The following is a 7740-nucleotide window of genomic DNA, read 5'->3' on the forward strand; positions in this document are numbered from 1 at the left end:
ATTTGACTGACTTTCAATACATCTAAGCCAGTTCTCAGTGTACAAGAGCCCTGACTCAGAAAAGCATATAACTTTGATTCATTAAGGCCAAACAACCTACTTAAAGTTAAGCGGCTGTTTAAGCACTTTTCTGGAGAGCAGTTTTCTTTATTGTTTTTTTTTTCCCTGAACCACAGCTCCAGACTGCGCAGCACGCAGCACAGTCTGCTTTCAGTTAAGAGGGAAGAAAAGCAAGAGACACGTGTCACTTACTGGCCCTTTAACACAGGAAGATCTTTGGGCTCCAAAAATTCTAGTGGCAGTTGAGAAAGGAAAAAGCCAAAAAAAGCTGTGGTGCGGCGAAGTCAAGGCCCGTCTCCTCCAGCCTGGAAACCCGGAGCAGAAGTCTGGGGGATTAACCCTGCCGTCCAAACGCAGGGAGGGAGAACACAGAGCTATAGGAGCTGCCCTGTCCCCAGAACCGTATTAGGAAACGAATCAAGCTGAGTTTCTGTCAGTCCTTATTCCAGATGGATTTGGCTGAAAGTTTTGTTGTTTGAAAAAAAAAGGGGGTGGGGGGGGATGAGGGAAGGCATAGGAGAGTATACAAATCAGCATGATAGTGCCATTTATTTATTCAACTTTCTTGTGATAGGAATAGGGCGTTTTGTTTCTTTCATGCTGGTTAAAGTTTGTATTGTGCCACTGCCTGCTTTGGAAGTCTTTGCCTAATATTTTATACATATGTATATGTATTTTTTATATATATTCATATTTAGATCTTTATCTGTACTGAGTAATATATCTCTGGAACTCAAAAATCATAATGTCAATAACATACTAATGATGATTCGAAACAACCCCTTAGCTTCTGAATCCCAGATTTTTTAAAAAACAAATTTGAACGATTATAAGCACTATTTGGCTAAGTATTTGCACGCATGCTGGACTGGGGTTTTGACAGCATGGCTCATGCAGAGAAAGGCAACTCAGCAAGCAAGGGTATTTCATTGGGACTGAATAACATGAGTGAGTACTCAGGGATCCGAAAGACAGCCCATGGTCTTGGGATGAAGTTTAACTTGTTGGTTAGGAGTCATCCATGAGGATCCTTCTTGCTCCCCAGGCTGTGCTGCCACAGCTGTGATCAGCAGGATGTGCTATCTGTCCAAATTTCCTCTCCGTAAAAGAGTGGGGCTTGGCAGGCTGCTCTCTTGCAAAATCTTTCATTCCGTTTGGTTCAAAATAGCCTGAACTTGGTGACCTGCCAAGTACACTGGAAAAGACACCTGTCTGAGGGTTTTTTGGAGGGGAGCAGCTTCCCATAATGATGAAAGGGAAAGAAAAGTCTTTCCATAAGTGGCTCAGATTACATGAAAGTGACTGCTTTCAGTGCTGCTGGGATCCCTTTGGGTGGCTTTAAGGGTGATCAGGAACTGAACTGGGGTCAAGGGTTCTGCTGTTGCTAATGTAGTAAATTTTGTCACAGGTTCCACTGAGACCAGAATCAATCTAGTCCTGCAGATCTGATCCAAAGGACGTTAATGTTTGTGGAAGAGCTCCCACTAACTTCAGTACATGCTGGATCTGCTTTTTAGACCTGTCTGCTACAAACAAGCGCATGCTTACATTTGTGACAGTAAGTAATAAGGCACTAAGCTTACAAGCTGTATTAGCCCATGTTTAGGCTTTGGCACAATTAGCAATCTCAGTTAGGATTTTTATTTTCTTGGGCCACTCATACAGCAAACAGGGAAAGCGCAGAACAGACTTACCGTGTGTTACACACTGTTGAAGAAACAGAAGGAACAAGAAATCATCAGAGATCTGCTGCATCTTTTATACTTTTAAAGAGCAACTGATCCCTGACATTTAGCTGTTTCTGTATGGTTGCTAATATGCTGCTCTGTTTTTTCAGAATCCCAGATACATCACATTCATATGTTTCTCCTGGGATTTAAAAACAAACACTGAATGTTTTCCAGGCTGATATGTCTACCTCCCCCACTACAGTATGAACCTTGCTTGCATCAGTGCCAACATTTGTTCATTGAAAACTAGGAAATCTCACCCCAGTGGAAAGTAGGTAGGATTTAATCCATTTTGCCCAGGGAGGGATGTGTACGTACCCTTACCCTGGGCACAAGGGCTTATGGAAGCTGAACTTCTTTCAAAATAAGATCACTGAACATGGCATGTATAGAGCTCCATCTCAGGAAATTCCTGTTATGAAGCAGTCTGTGTAAGAGAAACTAGGACTTCATGCAGGATTAGGGTCCAGCACAGTGCTGTAATGTATCATTCTATACCGATTCCTCCCCAATGCAAGTCACAGCCAAGTTAATGCAAAAAGGCTGCTGATTTGAGAGCCCCAGACTGAATCACACATGGTCTGACTGCCAGACGTGATGACAGCCTGCCTCTCCCAGCCACTTCAACTGGAGCAGGGGGTTCTCAGCACTTCTGTGAATCAGGAACTTCGTTCTTGGCTGGTGCAAATGGTTGCAATGCCAATGAATGGACAGTTCGATACAATTAGCTCATATCCCTGAGATAGCTCATATCCCTGAGATAGTTTTAACAAATCTAAGTATTATTATAACTCATTGACATTTAGAAACAAAAAGTTTAGAACTGTTATTATTAGGTCAGAGCACCTCTTTACCATTGTCTCCAGTCTTTGTAAGAGGGCAGGATGAAAAGGAAGAAAATACACAGGAATCCGTTAGGGATTTGGTCAACTGAAACCTAGCATGTTCTGGTATCTGTCAGTTTAAACTGCCAACTCAGTAGCACACACTATTCAAAAGCTTGCTTACCTGTGCAAACCACTGTGTTAACAGCAGGTGCTGCATCTCCACACCACGCTGAATGTGTAACAAAACCATTTAGACACAGCTAATTTCCAGATAAACATATTTACTATGGCTAAAGCTATATAGCCATATCGAGTGAGCAGTTTCTCCTCACTTCTCAGATTCCTTTGGCAAGTCTCTATCCTCTCCCACAATACTTCAGGCTTTTGCTCTGCTTCCTTCCATACATATAAATGTACCTTGATCTACTGCATCCCAGCCTCCAGCTCCTCCAACTAACAATTCTTGCTACATCCTGATAAGAGACACCAAGATCAGGTAGAATGTCTTGAGGGCTCTTCACACCCTTCCTCTTCTTTGCAGGGGAAACTATTCATCTCTGTTTTTCCAGCTTGAGAACTGCCAGACTGGAAGGATGTTATGAAAATCCATTCCAGACCTTCTGTTGAATATTAGCTGTCTCCAGAACATCATTTAGATAATAACCAAGTTTCATGGTTCCTTGTACCAGGCAAGCCCATGGCATGACCAATGCCCAAGTTTCTCCATGAAATTTCACAAGAAAAACAATGCATCAAAGCACAGAAAAGCTGTATCACTCCAAGACAAAGTAAAAAGCCAAGAAAATTAGTTCTACAGATGCAAAATTGACCTCCACAATCTTGTTCTCCTTCGTTCTAAGCAACCTCTGTCCTCTCCAGTAGGAAAACAATTGTAATATGTCAGGCAGAAAAAGCTTTCTGTAGAAAATATCAATGAGATGGGGAGCTTATACATCCAGTTCCCATGTATGTGCTAGAGGACTGGCTATCGAAAGTTACTTAAGCATGAGCCAGAGCAGCATGGTGTGCTGGGTCCCTGCCAAATGACTCAGCCCTTTGTCCCAAGGCCAGCAGTTTGGGTTTGCAAAACTTAGTCCATCACCTGCATTGAGTAGAGCAGGAGTGAGTAATGAAGGGAGAGGTGGCCCTGGAGCATCTCAGGGGAACAAGATTAAGAGCTGGGAGGTTCTAGCATGACACAGGCTTTTCTTTAAATAAAGAAGTCTTTTAAAATTCCTGGCTGCACCTTCCTCATAAATTCCTGATCTCCAGATGAACCCTTTCAAGGTGAATGACTGCCTACATTACTGTAAAAGATTCACATTGGTATTCACCTTGCCCAGCATAGGCACATCACTTGCCACAGCCATGTGAAGCGTACAGAGTAACTCTTCAGTGGAAACCTTTGGAAGGGAGCCCTGTTCAAAACTCCAGACAAGCTGAGCATGGAGAAACCATCCTCTTCTCGGTCTCCTTCATGCACTAACATTTCTTCCTTCTTATTATTAGCTGGATCACCGTGACATCTAAATGTTGCAGCTCCCAGCAGGACCCCAAAGTGCCAGGCTCTGTACAACAACAGTGAGAGACAGTTCTTTGCAATTTAAACTGGTAAGATGAAGGGGAAGAGGGAAAGTGGGGTAGAGCAATTTGCTTAATATCACACAGCAGCCTGGTAGCTGAGCTACCAATAAACATGCCTCCCAACATTTGCAAGATTTATTTTTAAATGGTATTTTGTCGATTTTTCTTAAGTTGATGAAATGTTTTTTTTTAGCAAAAGCTTAGATGAGAAAGTTCAGCAGATGTAGGCAGGGACATACTCAGGTATATGAGTGCACACAACATGCACACACACTACTGATCTTCACTGAAATGTATTCAGATTTCTATAGGTGTGTACAGGTCCTGTACAGCTTTCAGCTAGTGGAAAGTCTCTAAGTTCAAATATCACAGACTGTGCTTTGCAGGCATGAAGATGAATCTTCTTGCCCTTCCTCAGTAGTAGGCAGAAAATTTGATCTACTCGTGATGAAATGCCCCGTGACTCCCCTAATGTCTGAGGCATAGATCTCAGGTGAATACTGGGAGGCAATAGTCCCCAGCATTAGCAACACAGGATGTATCAGGCATCCTTTGTCCCATGAGATAAGTGTAAAGCCACCTCATTCAGGGCAAATCTCTCTCTGTGCCTGTGTTCAACACTATCAGTTACAGATGAACGCTTGAAAGATCCTTTGGGTCTTGGATAGCTCAGTTCTTTTCTGTCTTCCTATTGATCCCTATAGTGTGGTGCCTTTTGGGGCTTATAGACATCCTGGCTCACAGGTTCACTGTTTGGGGACTCTACTCACCCCTATCCAGATGAAGAGTGAACGCTGAACAGACAAAGGTCCTACAGGCACTGACACATTCCCAACAGAGTGTAGCCAAGCTGGCCTCACCAGCTGGTATGGCCAAATTCTCTGAACTACAAAATATGAGTTGAAAGAGCTGAGTCCAAGTTCTGACTCTGCCCATGATTCTTTGCGTCATGATATTCTCTTTCTCAGCTGAAAAACAGGGCTCATAATATTTCCTTACCTATGAAAGCTGTTAGGAGGATTATTGCATTGTTGTGAATTCCACAGATGAAAGGTACTACAGGAGAACAAACTGTAATTATTGTTTCAAACCTCTGCCCTAGTCCTGTCATCCTTACTTTACTGAATAACCCTTACTCAATCGAGTAAACTCTGCAGCTACAGTGAGGAAAATCATGTGAGTAAAGATGAGTCTCTGTTGCAATGATAGTATTTATCCTCTTGTGTTCAACACTCTTCTCTCTGCCACTGGGATTACCTGAGTCACTCAAATAATAGCAGTCACTTATACACACTCTTAAGCAATCTTCTATTAGGGCACTATTTCATTGCAAGAATGATTGTTACTGAATAAACTCTCTTTTTGTAATGTCTAACATCTACTATAGAGGTGACAGCTGCTGGTAATAGGATCTCCCATGAGTCCCCTGATATGTTGGGTCTCATGGAGTCCCTGATGGCTGATGAAACAGTCAAAATGACCAAATTTGCCAGCCTTGAGGTGTGTTGAGCTTGCATCAGCCTTTCATGTGCATGTAAATGTACCTAAGTACATAAGTGTGCCTAAGGATGTCAAGGCTCATGCCCAGAGATGGAGGATGGAATATATTGCAGATGCAGTATTCAAACCACTTCAGCAGCTTTCTCCAGTTGTAATCCCTTTGTAATTTCCAAATACAGATACTCACAAACACCTCCCTTGATGGAAGCTATGATTTTGATGGTGAAACAGACACTGAATGGTGAGGTAAAGTGTCAGAAGCTTCTGGTTAGGAGCTCTGGCAAAGGTAGCCCCAGGAGATCTGTTGCTTCAGGTTAGTGTTTCCAACAGTCTCTGACTGCTGTTAAAACTATTGGGTCCTGTAATGCAAGGCACTGAGTGCAGTCAGTTCCCACAAAACTTATCAGTCCCATGCAGAAGAGTATCTCCCTTTTCCACTTCCATCCACCCATATTTTCAAAAACACTCAAGTCCTACCCGTGGCACTGAAAGCAGAGAAGCAACAAGTGGCAGTGTTGACCAGCCCTAAAAACCACTATCTGTGCACAGATAGGTTGTTTTTATTAAACCCTATGCACAAAGCTGCCTAGAAGGATGTACATATCAGTGTGCTTTAAGGGTTAAAAGTAGTGCAATGACAAGAAGTAAATAAACTGCAGGTGTTAGTTAACAAGGTACTAATTGGGTAACTAGAGGTACAATTTAGGGGACCACAGAGGCTAATCAAAAGGCTTTGGGTGAATGTGGGATGCTCCTTTGAGCTTAGGAAGGAAGCAGTGAAAAGCTATTGCTGTAGTCTTGTGTCTTATGAAGCTGGACATTAGGTATCTGAGAGCAAGGGGACTGTTAGATCTTGTGTGTAAAACTTGTACAGCAGCATCAGTTCAGAAACTCAGTAATGATTGCATCCATCTTTTCCTTGGTCTGAGCACTCTTATGTTGGGCTAGGTACTCTGTCTGAATAATTCTGCCTTGATTTCAGCCATGTCTTTATATATGGGACTTATTCAAACTGAGTCAGCTTATGCCTGTTTGGCTAAACTATTATCTAAATTCACTCCTTTGCATAAAGAAGACTTTAAGGATCCCTAGAATATGTTTGCTTTCCTCTCTCTTAGAAGGTGCAGCTGACTTCTTCAAGCACAAGTTTGTAGAGCTACAGGTAGGTGTGTGATTTGTATGTTCCAGGTTGAAAGCTGATGCCTGTGAAATGTCAGGAGACAGCTTCCCACATGATTTGCTTTGCCTGCTCAGCTTGAGGCATAATGAACATGACAATTTGGGATGAAACTATCTCACACCCCCCTGTGTGAGATAAGGATGCAACAGGTGTCGTTGGAGACTGCTTTGGGGTAGCAGTTCTGTGGCACCCTCTGTTACCAACCTGATGTTGAAATGGTCGTTTATTTTTTTCCTCAATGTAGGATAAGTAGGTCAGGGTGTAGTTCCTTTTATTGATAGGGATAGAAGGAGATAAGGTGACTTGCTTACAGCATCAGTCTTAATCTTGAGCAAGTGTCTGGTCTGTTTTACACACTTCTGAAATGCGGGGGCTTCATCTCCTGTGTGTTATGTGAGGAGCAAGGAGAGCAGCCCTACTGTTACGCTGTGCCTTGCACACTGTATATAACTCAGTATTCCCTACTGTTAGGATGCCTATTGCGTGCATCGTGTGATATGGTTTCAGAGACCTCAGGGAGGCCCACTCCTTGCAGTGGATTAGGGCTGAAAGGAGGATCAAACTCCATTTTTTGTATTTGTGCATATTCAGTGTGAGGTGACTCTGCCCTGCCAGCTTGAAGAGGCTTTATGTTCTCGCAGGGACCCTCCTAGGTTCTCCTGTCTGTGCCCCGTTGCCTGCGCCCGCCCTTTGTGCTAAGCTCTCCCATCGCGCTCCCTGCGTGGTGTTGGGGTTGCTGAACATTTTCCATGGTGAGAATGTGGACCTGTTCAGTTGCTTATAGCTCTGCCAAATCCTAAGTTTCAGCCAACACACTTTGAGGCAGGGATTTTTCTCAAGCTAAAATAGAAATATATTT

The sequence above is a fragment of the Apteryx mantelli genome, chromosome 21 (assembly GCF_036417845.1).
Source record: "Apteryx mantelli isolate bAptMan1 chromosome 21, bAptMan1.hap1, whole genome shotgun sequence".
Taxonomy (NCBI): domain Eukaryota; kingdom Metazoa; phylum Chordata; class Aves; order Apterygiformes; family Apterygidae; genus Apteryx; species Apteryx mantelli.